Source organism: Monodelphis domestica, chromosome 4 (assembly GCF_027887165.1).
Source record: "Monodelphis domestica isolate mMonDom1 chromosome 4, mMonDom1.pri, whole genome shotgun sequence".
NCBI lineage: Eukaryota > Metazoa > Chordata > Mammalia > Didelphimorphia > Didelphidae > Monodelphis > Monodelphis domestica.
Window position 1 is genome coordinate 423,105,023 of NC_077230.1, and position 13,661 is coordinate 423,118,683.

Consider the following 13,661-nt stretch of genomic DNA (forward strand, 5'->3'; position numbering starts at 1 on the left):
TCATAAAAATGACAATTCTACCTAAATTGATTTACTTATTCAGTGCTATACCAATCAAACTACCCATCTATTTTTTTAAACTCTTACCTTCTCTTGGAATTAATACTGTGTATTGGTTCCATGGCAGAACAGTGGTAAGGGATAGGCAATGAGGGTTAAGTAACTTGCCCAGGGTTATACAGCTGGGAAGTGTCTGAGGTCAGATTTGAACCTAGGACCTCCCATCTCTAGGCCTAGCTCTTAATTCACTGAGCTACCCAGCTGTCCTCTTACTCAAGTCTATTTTATAGAACTAGAAAAAATAATAAAATTCATCTGGAAGAGCAAAAGATCAAAAATATGAAGGGAATTAGTGAAAAAAAATGAAAGATGGTAGAGGACTAGTAGTACCAGATCTCAAACTACTATAAAGCAATAATCATCAAAATGATCTGATATTGGCTAAGTGGGTGAATCGATGGAACAGATTAGGGTTTAACAGCCTTAGCAATCTAGTATTTGATAAACCAAAGATCCCAACTTTAACAAAACTGTTGGGAAAAATGGAAAACAGTATGGAAAACAAATATTAGGTATAAAGCAATATCTCACCCCTTTTACCTGTGTTGGTGAACCAAGCCTGAGTACATTTTTCATATCAGCCACCTCTTTGCCCAGCAGCCCAAAGAGAGAACTTTCTCCCTTCCCTGTTAGGGTAAAAAGGCAGCTCACATGCTGCGTGAGGGTTGCAGTTTGGGCTTTCAGTCTCTAAAAGGTTTGCCATCATTACCCTATACCAAGATAAGGTCAAAATGGTATGAAAGGGAATTCTTTATTCTCTTTGTCTATTCTGAGTTAACACTTGGTTAACAGTAACTTAAGTATCCCTACTTAGTACCTCACCAGACACTGAGTATTATTAGCAAGTCATTTGCTAAAGTGGGTAAACTTTATCAGTCAGGAAATTATGAATCCTTTTGATAAGAGTTTACACCTCCAGAGGATGAGAAGTGGATGCCAAAAGATGCTGCCCCATGGGCAGTGCTAGATAATTTGAAAGCTGTGATTGGCCCCCGTGAAGAGGGGAAGGGACAAGAAGTCACTATAAAAGCCCTGAATTTCTGGGACTAGAAGTCTGCTTCAGGAGTCAACGTTTTGACTTGCCTCTTGGAGGTAACTTGGGATTTGGCATGGCTCTTGGGTAAGTGAATAGCTGGCTTTCCTTTCCTGACATCTGGAGAGAGATTAATTTCAGTGGAGGGTTAACAAGTTGGGCTGAGTCAAGCACCAGAGCAATATTTAGTGTGATACGCTAAATATCTTCTCTATCCTTTTTTTTTAATTTCTCCTTGTAAATAAAAGCTATCAAAAGTCATTTTGACTTGAGCTATAATACTTTAAATCAGTGACCACAATATTAATTTCAAATTCTCATATATTTAGTCAAACCCATTAATTTAATTCCTTACAATGGGTATATGATTTAGACATAAAGGGTGATATTATAAGTAAATTAGGGGAACATAAAATAGTTTTCCTATCAGATCTATGGAGAAGGGAAGAATTTATGACCAAATAATACAGAACATTACATGATATAAAATGAATAATTTTGACTATATTAAATTAAAATGTTTTTGTACAAACAAAACCCTTGTAGCCAAGATTAGAAGGGAAACAACAAACTGGGGAAATTTTTATGACAAATTTCTCCGATAAAAGTCTCATTTCTCAAAAATTTAGATAACTAAGTCAAATTTATAAGAATCCAACTCATTTCCCAATTGACAATGTTTTAAATCTCTATTTATTAGAGAAATGCAAATTAAAACAACTCTGAGGTCCCACCTTATACCTATCACATTGACCAACAGTAAAGGAAAGTGATAGATGTTGGAAGGGATGTGGAAAAATTGGAATACTAATGTATTGTCAGTGGTGTGAACTTGTGTGGAGTGTAATAGTACAAGGAGGTCAAGCCTCCTTGAAGAAGCTTCAGTAATCTAAATACAAAGATATAATAGGGGAAAGCTTCTAAGACCGTGATGGCAAACCTATGACACACATGTCAGCACTGATACACATAGACATTTTTGATGACATGTGGCCACTTGTGGGCTCAGTATGCCTCAGGAACCATGGCCGTACCTCGGCCTGGCCAGGGGGAGGGCTGTTCCACAAGCTGGCTGTGGGGGCCAGGGGAACAATGGATGGCTGAGGCCTGTGTAGGGCTCCCATGTGGGCAGGGAGGAGGAGCACACAGAGGCAGCTAAATAATATAAAAACCAACAAAAAGAAACAGATTGACAGATGAAGTTAGTAGCGCTTGCTTGGGCTTGAAATGTACAAAATACCCACCTTCAATTGAAGATTTAGCCAATGAAATTCAGCAACAAAAAAGTCACTAATAGATGGGTTAAAGAATTCCCCTTCCCCCTCACTTCTCTTAGTTTGTAGCACCCCACACAAATTAAATAATATCACGACCAACAAAAGAAACCGACTGACAGATGAACAAAGAAGTCACTAAGCAGGTAAGTTAAATAATTAGTTTTTTTGTTTATTAAATAAAGTTATATATTACAATTATACATTTTTGTTATTTAAACTATAAATATCACAAAATTATGCTTTTTTTCTTGAAGTGTCAGACCGCCCGAGCTATGCTCGGTTTTGGGGGGAATTTTGACACACCAAGCTCAAAAGGTTACCCATCACTATTCTAAGACAAAAGGGTACTCAAGATTGGCACTTAAGATTTGATCACAGGGACTTCAGAATCTAAGACCATCAGCCTGGAACTATCGCCTAGAGCAATTCCCAGACAGACTCATTGAAAGCCATAAAGGTTTCCTACGATATGGGGAGTGGGAAGACACCAACTTTTAGATATTAATAACTATTAATAACACACTAATTTCTTACTCCACCCAAAGTGATTCAACCATTCTGGAGGGCGATTTGGACCAATGTCCAAAGGACTATAAAACAATGTATACCCTTTGACCCTTTGATCACTACTAGTTCTATATGACAAAGAGATTAAAAATAAAGGCAGAAGGACCTACTTATACAAAAATATTAATAGCAGCTCTTTTTGTGATGGCAAAGAATTGAACATTGAAGGGACTCCCATCAATTTGGGGAAGACTGAACAAATTGTGGTATGTGATTGTGATGGAACTCTGTTGTGCTATAAGGAATGATAAACAGGATGATTTCAGAAAGAGCTGGGAAGACCTATGTGAACTGATGCAGAGTGAAATAAGCAGAACCAGAAGAACACTGTACACAATAACAGCAATATTGTGGAATGATCAGGTGTGATAAACAGCTTCTCAGCAATACAATGATCCAAGACAATTCTGAGGAACTTATGACAAAAAAATGCTATCCACTTCCAGAGAAAGAACTGTTGGAGTTGGAATATGAATCAAAGCATGTGATTTTTCTCTTAAGTTTCTTTGGGTTTTTATTGTGACCTTTTGGTTTTATATGAGTATTCTCTTATAAAAATAAACGATATGGAAATATATGTATACCCAAGATTGAATTGCTTGCCAGCTGCAGAAGGGGAGAGGGAAGGGAGGGAGGGAGACAATTTGGAACATATAACTTCAGAAAACTTATGTGGAAAATTGCTTTTACATGTAATTGGTACAAAAAATCTATTTAAAAAGATATGTACGTTGTTTTTAAACATAGTATTATTGCACTACTGGACTACAGTAGAGCATAAATATAACTCATATGAACTAAGAAACCAAAGAATTTGACTTGCTTTATTGCAATATTTGTTTTATTTTCAATGGTCTAGAACTGAATCCACCATATCTCCAAGTTATACCTGTCAATACATCTTTAGTGCAGAGAACAAGAAGGACCAGATCATTTCACTTTGATTTTGGAGTAAACGATGTCTGTAGATGTTGGGGCCTGACTCAGGGCAAGTAGTTTCTGGTCACTGAAATTCAGGGATGCATAGGATACTTCCTCAGTCTGCAAGACACAGAGTAGGATCAGTGAAGGGCGCATTGGATAAAGGAAGATAGTATTGTCCTGGAGGGTCCTTCCAATTTGTGGGATCTAAGAACCATTGACACTCAGGACTAGAAAGGACCACATCTAGTCTAACTTCTACCTGGAGCACAGACCTCCCTCTTCAGCACCCACTAGTTAATGACCATCCACCCAAAACTTGAAGACCTTCATAGGCTCATTATCTCTTAAGATAGCCAAGTTCTGAATAATTCTTGATTTTTTAAAAATTCTTGATTTTTAAGGGAGGTAGTCAGTTAACTGCCTCAGTTTCCTCATCTGTAAGATCAACTGTAGAAATACAAATGACAAACCATTCCAGTATCTTTGCCAAGAAAACTCCAAATGGGATCATAAAGAGTTGAACATGGCTGAAATGATTTGAACAACAAATAATTTATTTTATTTTATAATATATTATAACATAATAATCCCTTTTATTTTATAAAAAGGAAAACTTTGGGGGATTCTGAGCCATCCTGGCTGGCTTGGTCCTATTTCTTCTCTGGATCCTCTTCTTTGGGACATATTTCTGGAAGGGTCAGGATCTGTGCCATTTTTTCATATCTCCAGTATAGAACATAGCGCACTATACTGGGTAAATGGCTAATAAACATTTTGGGATGGAGGTGAATGCAATAGTGTGGCCCAATTCATCTGGAAACAGATAAAGCTTACCTCATTAATTGAACTGTCAAAGCAGACTTGACCTGGAGAAGCAAAAGAACAAGAGTTAGAAACATACAACAAGTCTGTCCTGGGCAATGAGTACAAGGAGTCCACATCATCCTCTTCGTCATTTGTCACCCTGACCCAGGATTCTCACCTTCTTCTCTGGGAAAGAGAAACTAGGAGGAGAAGAAGGAGAAGACTCTGGAAGAGACCTGAGGATTACAGAGTAATCACCATCCTCAAAAGTAAATGCTTCCTCAATGTACCCAGTCTTGGACAGTCCAACAGCCTTGGCAGCAGAGGACTTGCCTGGAGTGTTGTTTGGTTAGCCCATTTTAGACCTCCAGCTCCACAAAATCTGAATCACATGATTCTGATATCCTTTTAGATAGATTCCTCAGTTGCAAATTCCAGTCAAGAGAAGGATATGAAGATCACAGAACACCTATAGGAAGGTTCACTGAAGGAAGAGACCCCCATCCTGTATATAGTGCCAATAAGGAATAAGGATGAGGACATGGCTCCTGGAAACAGGTGTCTCTACTACAGAACTGAGTTGGCCAGCTTTGGATGGATGGCCCTGTTAGCCTGTGGATAAGAAGAGTCTAGAAATCTTTCTTTTCCAGGCTGGAAGGGAACAGTCCCAGATCCCTTTTGCAAGTTAGATTGGGAAGGATGGGGCTCTGGGAAGATGAAGACCCCAAAGAGGGGAAGGCACAAGTCTAAAGGCTGAAGGAGACTTTCAGTGCAAAGCCACCTCCCCCAAACCCCCCCTCCCAGGCTACTAAATGGGTTGCTCAGTGCCTTTACTTACTGCGGTTGGGTGCTGAGGATCTGTGCTTGGTAAGATGATGTTCTCTGACTCTGAATAAATATCAGAAATATGTATGTGAGATCTCAATCAGAGAGACTGGGCTCCCTGAGCCAGAAGGACATTTGAAGCATGGTTAGGAGTTGTCTTTGGATTCCCTTAGATTTCTCTCCCCATTAGAAAGAAGCCTCTAAGCTTCTTTCCCCCCATTAGATCTGATCTATGAAGTACAACCAACTCCCTGTTAGTTACTTCACCCACAGGTACTATGATTTTTCTATTCAGCTAATCTGTGCAGTCTGAATCTGCCTCAGTGACCTTTTCCCTCGTTTGGATTCTCACCAAGTTGAGGGTAGCAAACTATCTCCTTTCTTTCTCCTGCCCCTTCCATTCTTTATCTCTGCATTTTTGGGTCTCAGTTCCTTTGTTTGACAGTCTGAGAAAAATGGTGATGTCTAGCCCTTATACCAGTGGAGAAATGAACTCCTCTTTCTAAAAGGCAATCAAGTATGAGAGATGGGGGAAAAAAAGAAAATCTAGGGAGAAAAAAATCACCCAAGTCAATTAGTGCTGCAAATTAGGAATTGGGAAAAGGAAGCTAGACCAGGTCCCAGAATTGGGAACAGGATCAGAAGACAATCCTGATATCTCTTCCCCATTCAGGGAGGGGGCAAAGCCAGAGGAAGCATCATTCTACCTTCTCATCTTTCTGAAGAACAGGAAACAGATGAGGACTGCAGTCAGAGCCACTCCAGCTAGTCCTCCAATCACAATACCAGTGATGTCCCCTCTTGAGAGTAAGGAGCCATTACCTCCTTCTGGAGACTGATTGGCTATGGATAGAGAAAAGAAAAATAACCATGAGTGTTTTTGGAGAGGTCCCCAATATGACGTGCCTCACATGTTTGCACAGTGCCTGGAACTCTAAACACTTGAGAAATACTTGTTGATTGATGAAACAGACTCAGCCGTTGTTTCTAAGACAATGGGTATCCCATTGTCACAGTCACATTTGGGAATATACAGCAGAATATTTGGCATAGTTTTTGAATCTGAATCTTGGGAAAGCACAATGCCTGCTCTCTGAACTCTGTGGGTTTCCTCCCCACATTGTTGCCATTGCCCTTCTCTACATCTGTTAATGGTATCACCACCCTCCCAGTCACCCAGGTCCCAATTGGGAAGAATCTTTGATTTTCTCTCTCCTTCAAACCTCACATCTAATCAATTGTGATATTCTCCCTAATGTTAGAGTTATTTGTGACGATTCTATTTGGAGAGTATCCCTTCTACTCTGTCCTCTCAGCTTCTATTCCACCTTTCCCCATCTCTTCTCTTCCAGATTTAGGCAGTGTTTTTGTGATCAGTGTTACTGCCTCTAGTCTCTAGCCTCTCTAATCCATCCTGCATACCCCTGTCCAAATCTAATATTTCTGAAATCCCATTCTGATTATGTTGCTTTTCTATAAAAACTTTTAAATGAGCGTCTCTCACAGATATCCCTGAAAGGCAGTGCCCTGTAACAGAAAGAACAAAAAGTTTGGAATCTAGGGACTTGGATTAGAATGCTAACTCTGTCAATTTCTAGCTGAGGAGTCTTGGGCAAGATCTTTTTCTTCTCTGAATATCAATTTCTCAATCTATAAAATGATACAGGGGGAAGCTAAGTGCCTCAGTGGATTGTGAGTGAGGCCTAGAAACAGGAGGTTCTGGGTTCAAATCTGACCTCAGACAATTCCTAGCTGTGGGACCCTGAGCAATTCACATAACTCCCATTGCCTAGCCCTTACCACTCTTCTGCCTTGGAACCAATACTTAGTATTTTTTTTAAGACAGAAGGTAAGGGTTTTAAAAATAAAATAAAATAATAAAATGATACAGTGTGGGCTAGATGAACTATCTGTAACACTTATCCTAGCTTTAAACCCTATGAACTTATTTTTCTCTCCCGGCTGACTACCCTGGCCAAATTCAAGCCCTTATCCTTTTCCATCAATTTTTTTTTCAGTAGCTTCCTTCCTACTTCTAGTCTTTTTTTTTTTTTGAGTCTGTGTTCTTCCTCTTTTTATCTCAAGTACTCCATGTATTGGTATTCATGATAATGATTACCATGTGCTGTAGGATGGCCTTAGGTTTGTTAATGAAAATAGAATCACTGACTATGCACAAGAGGAGAAAAAACAAAATAGTCTTCAACCTATCAATTCTTTAGAATTAAGTTATTTAATCTATATTTTTTCAATATTTTCTTCCAAGGTCCTTTATTAAAGATGATTTTATTGCATAAAATATAATTAATACTTCTCTTTTCTGCATTTTTATGAGGTTTTTATGTCATAATGCATGGTTATTTTTTTTAAGTGCCACACAAACACAGTTGATAAATGTGTATTCTTTTTCAATTTCTATTCAATAATCATCAGAGGTCCATCGTATTCAACTACTATAACATTCTACCCAAGTCTTTAAACTCTTCATCCTTTATTTTTGAAATATTTGTCCAGGTCTGAAAGGGATTCATTTGGAGTCTCTTACTATTGTAGCTTTACTCTGTCTCTCATATTTTGTTTATTTTTTTCTTTGAATATTTGCCTGTTATGCCACTTGGAGCATATTCATTGTTATATTGGTGCAGTAATTCATTCTCTATGGCCAGCAAAATGTAGTTTCTGTTTTAAAAAATCATGGCCATTTTTGTTCTTGTTTCAGATCATGATTGCCGTTTAGCTGAATCATAATAGAGTTTGCTCTAGTCCATTATTTTTATCTCTATGAATCTTTATACTTGAAATGAGTTCCTCATAGACAACATATTGTTTGAGTTTTGCTTTCTAATCCACTCTGCTAATGTCTTCTCTTTTATGGGTGAGTTAATTTATTTTACAATCCCAGTTTAATTATTATTTGTGTATTTCCCTCCTTCTTGTTCTTTTATACTTTTTCCTTTTTCCCACTGTTTCCTCTGTGGTTGATCATGTGTGTCCTTCATACTTGAAGAGGAGCAAGATTTCATCACTATGTCAGGGTCAATGTACAATGTGTCCAACTGTGGCTAATCAGACCAATATGATCTCAGAAGGCTCTTCCATAGATCATTGGGCACAAATGAATACATTCCTAAGATTCAGACTCTTTCTTTACATGTCCTCTTTCAATTTACCATGACAATCTGCCTTCTTGAGTGGGGCTGAGCACCTTTTCCTCCTTGGGTCCCACCCTAGGCCAACCCAAGAGATTTACTCTCCCGGGTAAGGGAGAGACCACTTACCAACTACCCCAACTACCTTGATAGTGATGTCCATAGGGATTGATAGGTGAATTGCATGGTTCATTGCCCAAAATATATACTTTACTCAATGTTCCTAAGGTATTATGGATGCTTCTACTTCATCATCTATGTGGACATGCTTGGAAAGTATATTATCATGGTAAGTGAACTTATCCCTAGCATTCCAAGTTTCTCCATTTACTGTAACTGTTATTTCCACATATGGATAGTACAATGCCAACTGGTGGTGAAACTTGCTTTGATGTTGGTTGTCAGGCCAACATTAACTCAAGTAGCAGGGAACTGGTCCATGATCTGTTCTATCTCAGTCTCAGAGACTGCATTGAATACACAATCATCTATGAACAGAAATTCATGCATCAACTGTCCTTCCATTTAATCTTGGCTTGGAGCCTTTTGAAGTTAAATAATTTACCATCAGTGTGGTAGCTGACCTTAAGGCCATTTTAATCCTCGTTGAAGATATCGAACAACATGCCTGAAAACATTATGCAAAAAGAAAAGAGAGCATCCGGTCCTGCTTCATCCCATTGGTAACTGGGAAAATGTGAGTGTATCATCCATTATCCAGAAACTGTGCAAGAATGCTGTCATGGAGCAGGCACACAATACTGATGAATTTCTTAGGCAAACACTTACAGCTATGGTCTTCTACAAGCCTCCATGACTAACAGTCTCAAAGGCCTTAGTTAGATTGATGAATGTTATGTACAGACCTCTGTTCTGCTCCTGGCATTTCTTCTGGAGGTGTCAAGAAACAGACATCAATTCAACCATTTTTCAGCCCTTTCTGAAGTCACACTGACTCTCTGTAGATTTTCTCATTTGGTCTTCTATAAAGAAGAGGGAAGTTATAGTTGGAAATCTTCTATTTCTTTAAAGATCTATTTTTCCCCTGTAGCATAGGCATAGGCATTGTACCCCCAGAAACTCAAGCAAACTATTATCAGGGAAATTCCTTTGCTCCCTTAGGCCTTCCTGACTCCCAACCCAAAACACCTGACCTTGAAGATTACCCTCTTCTGATTGCCCCATTGAATTGAGATGGTCAAAGAGACACCTCATTCATTCATCCTCCAAATCACAAACCTCCTCCCCAAACTGTTGCTCCAGAGTCACATCCTCACTGCTGTAAAAGAATATAAAAACCCCAGAACTGAGGCATTCTGGGAGCAAACCTCCAGGTTGTTCCACTCATGCTGTCTTATTATTCTCCCAAAGAGCAGCTTTTGTAAAGATTGGATTTAGCTATCTCCTGATTGTAACAATGAAGATACTTAGTTCTTCCTTTATAGTGAAGCTAGAATTGTAAGCTACAATCTATTGTTAGATTTTGACTACAAAAAGGTGTTAAGTAACTACAAAAGGTGAATTTAACAAAAGAGGTGTTAAATAACCCAAAAATATATAATCTAACCAGAGAAGGTGAGAACTAAAGAATGAGCAGTCCTGGAGAAAATGGTCTGCTGTGATTGGTAGATGTGAAAATTTAGGGGAGGTGACACAAGAGAAAAAGATCTTTAAATAGAGAAAAAAAAGACAGTCACTGGGGCTTAGAGTGAAGGATGGAGGAGTGACTGGAAGACTAACACCCAGACTTCTTTTAGACTGTTAACATTAGTAAGTGAAAAGCTGATTTAGTGACCCTGCCTTTCTGGAGGCATAAAGCCTCCAGGAAAGGCCCAACTTCTTGAGATTGCCTTCCCTTGGCTGAGGCTTAGAAATTCTAACTGGTATCAGAAGAAGCTAGAGCTTTCTCTCTCTCTCATTCCTTAACATCTTCCTTCTATTGTAAATAAACAACCATAAATTCTATTTACTTTAGTAATTTATTTTGGGATTTAGAAATTAAATCCCTGGCAACCACATAATTAATATTATTCAGAATCCAACCACAATTTAATTCTAACACTTTCCATCCATGCTATTCCAACTAGGAGTCAGGCTTTCACCAATGCTGCCCCATGGTCAGATTCAGCATTACCTTCCAAATTAATAAATTTCTCTTTTTATTTTTAAGCCAAGCATTGGAGTCTTGTATTATATATATATATATATATATATGTATAAATAACCCTTACCTTCAGTCTTGGAATCAATACTGTGTATTGGTTCCAAGGCAGAAGAGTGGTAAGGGTAGACAATGGAGGTTAAGTGACTTGCCCAGAGTCACACAGCTGGGAAGTGTCTGAGGCCAGATTTGAACCTAGGACCTCCCGTCTTGAGACCTGGATCTCAATACACTGAGCTACCCAGCTTCCCTCTCAGAGTCTTGCATTCTTGCAAAAAGTATCCTTCCCGGACCCCAGGGGTTCACCTCTTCACCCCAGAACAGCATTATATTCAGTTTTTCTGGGAAAGTTATTATTGATGGCAAGCCTACATTTTTGTCTTTGGGAATATCACACTCCAACATCCACACTCCTTTATACAGATAGCTGCTAAAATTTGTATAATCCTAATTGTTACTCCTTGGACCTTGAACACTTTCTTTTGGAATGTTTACAGTATTTTTTCTTTGACCTGGAAGTTCTAAATTGGGGGTATAATAGTCCTAAGAGTGTGACTGCAAAAATGTGGGTTTCAAGACTGTGAATTGCCAAAACTGTAAAGATAATTTTAGTGTCTTGATTTTATATCAAAAATAAGTGGTCACCATGGGAAATTTCCCAAAATATGAAAATACCCAAGTCAGCTGGGTTTTTATGGAGATTTTAATTAATACAAATGAAGGAATTAAGGGAAGGGAGAGAGACAGAGTAAGAGGAAATAGTAGGAAAGGGCCTAGAGGCCTGAGCTTTAAGAGAGACTAGTCAGTCTTTTATCACTCACCACACAATTTTGTCCCAAGCAAAACTCTAGTGTTCAGAGAGACCCTCCAATTCAGCTTCCAAAGCTGACTAACAAACCAGAAACCCAGCTCCTTCCTTTTAAAGAGAATTTTCTCCTATGTCACCTCCCCTAAATTTTCACATCTACCAATCACAGTAGACGTTTTCCACAGGACTGACCATTCTTAATTCACATCTTCTTTTGTTCTCACCTTCTCTGGGTAGACTATATCTTCTAAGAATTTCACATCTCTTTGCTAAGCTTGCCCTTTGTAAGTTGCTTGACCTTTTAATGATTAATTTAACCTTTATAGATACTTAGCACCCTTTTGTATTAGATCTAATAATAGACCTAGCTTAGGTTTATTTTTGCTTCACTATAAGTATGAGTTAAGTACCTTCATTGTTCAATCAGGAGCTTACAACTTTATCTTCCCCTAAAGTATGCCTCAGTATGGGTGGAGTAATTTTAAAAGTTCTCAATACATTCCTGATCAAGTACCTCCATTGTTTAAATGGGAAATAGCCTTAACCAAATGTTCTAAGGTAGATTCTGAGCAGTTTTAAGATTCACAAGAGTTTTCATTTAGGACTTATTTTTTCCAGAGTTAATTTATTTTTCTATTTTTACTTTACCTACTGGTCCTGGGCAGTTTATTATTATGATTTCCTGAAATTTTATTTCTGAACTTTTTTTTTGCTGGTTTTTTTTTCAGATTTCTCCTTTATATATTTTCCAGAATTGTTGTTTTTTGGCTTTTTGGTTTTGTTTTGTTTTGTTTTTTAGGTCCTTTTTGCCTTTGGATTTTTTTATTGTCTTCTGATTTTTGGAAGAATTTGGACTTTGTATTAATATTTCTTGTTAACTCATGGGTTCATTTACTTCTTTTTGGTTCATTCTGTTTTTCAAAGAGTCTTATTTCTTAGAAAACTTTTCAACCTTTTGTATGAAGCTGTTAATTCTCTAAGTTTTTCCTTCATACCTATGAAAGTAAAGAGATTAGAGTCTTAGACATGGGCTCAGGAAGACTGGAGTTGAAATCCAAACCAAGATATTTACCAGCATTATGACCTTCAACAAAATATTTAATCTCTGTTTGCCTCAGTTTCCTTATCTGAAAAATGGAGTTAATAATAGACTACTTCCATTGGTTCTTGTGAGGACACAATGAGTTAAATTTGAAGAATGCTTTGTAAACCCTTAAGTTCTGATGCTAAATACTTATAAAATACTTTTAAACTCTTAAAATAACTATGGATTTATTTCTTCTAGGAGTTAACCACATGCCTGCACTTTTCCTTTATAGAAAGCTTTGGTTGTAAATATTGTGGACTCATTTCTCCCCTATATTTGTAACTTGGGCATTCCTGCCTCTATAATAGCTTTTTTATGGGAGTATTTTTTGTTGTTGTTAATTCAGTCTTCTAGCTTTACTTCCTGGATTGTATTAGGGTCAAGCTCTGCACACGACAGCGAGTGATATCTGGGCTTTATTTGGTCTTGGTTTGTACTCTCTAGTATATAACTGCTGCTTTCTCTGGTTATTCAATGTCTTTTAGGATTTCAGGAGTAAGACTTCCGGTCAAGATGGCGGCTTAGAGAAAGCTAAAGTTCAGATCTCCGGAAAACCCTTCCCGACCTATCTCAAACTATAAGCTCCTAAGGCGCCGAAATTCAAAACGATCAACAGCATAGACCCTGGGAATCCTCCTCCTGGACCTGGACCTGGATCAAAAGGTACGGCCCCCCTCAAAAGCCAGAACCCAAGATCACTCGGACCTAAGGGGTAGGAGCGCAGAGTACAAGGCTCCGGGAAGCCACAGCCCCACCCCCCTCAGAGAGCAGGGTCGTCTGAAACAACAGCAACCCTCAGGGCTGGCAAGACAGCCTCACGGGCCAGATTCTTCTATCCAAGTCTCAGTGAAAGTCACTGCCCTCGGAGCTCCGTGAAGCCACGGTCCCTTCCCCCGCAGAGAGCAGGGTCCTCTGAAACAACAGCAACTCTCAGGGCCCACAAAACAGCCTCACGGCCAGCTATTC

The 13,661-nt window shown here is 38.6% G+C and overlaps 1 long non-coding RNA gene across 1 annotated transcript; it reads right to left on the reverse strand.

Moving 5' to 3' along the window:
• Positions 1 to 2,581: 2,581 nt before the first annotated feature.
• Positions 2,582 to 6,330, reverse strand: LOC103096008 (uncharacterized). Its single transcript, XR_008911656.1, has 4 exons — positions 6,198 to 6,330; positions 5,504 to 5,553; positions 4,696 to 4,727; positions 2,582 to 3,978 (listed from the first exon to the last, which is right to left on the reverse strand). It is a non-coding gene; the product is annotated as an uncharacterized LOC103096008 (long non-coding RNA).
• Between the last annotated feature and the right edge of the window lie 7,331 nt (positions 6,331 to 13,661).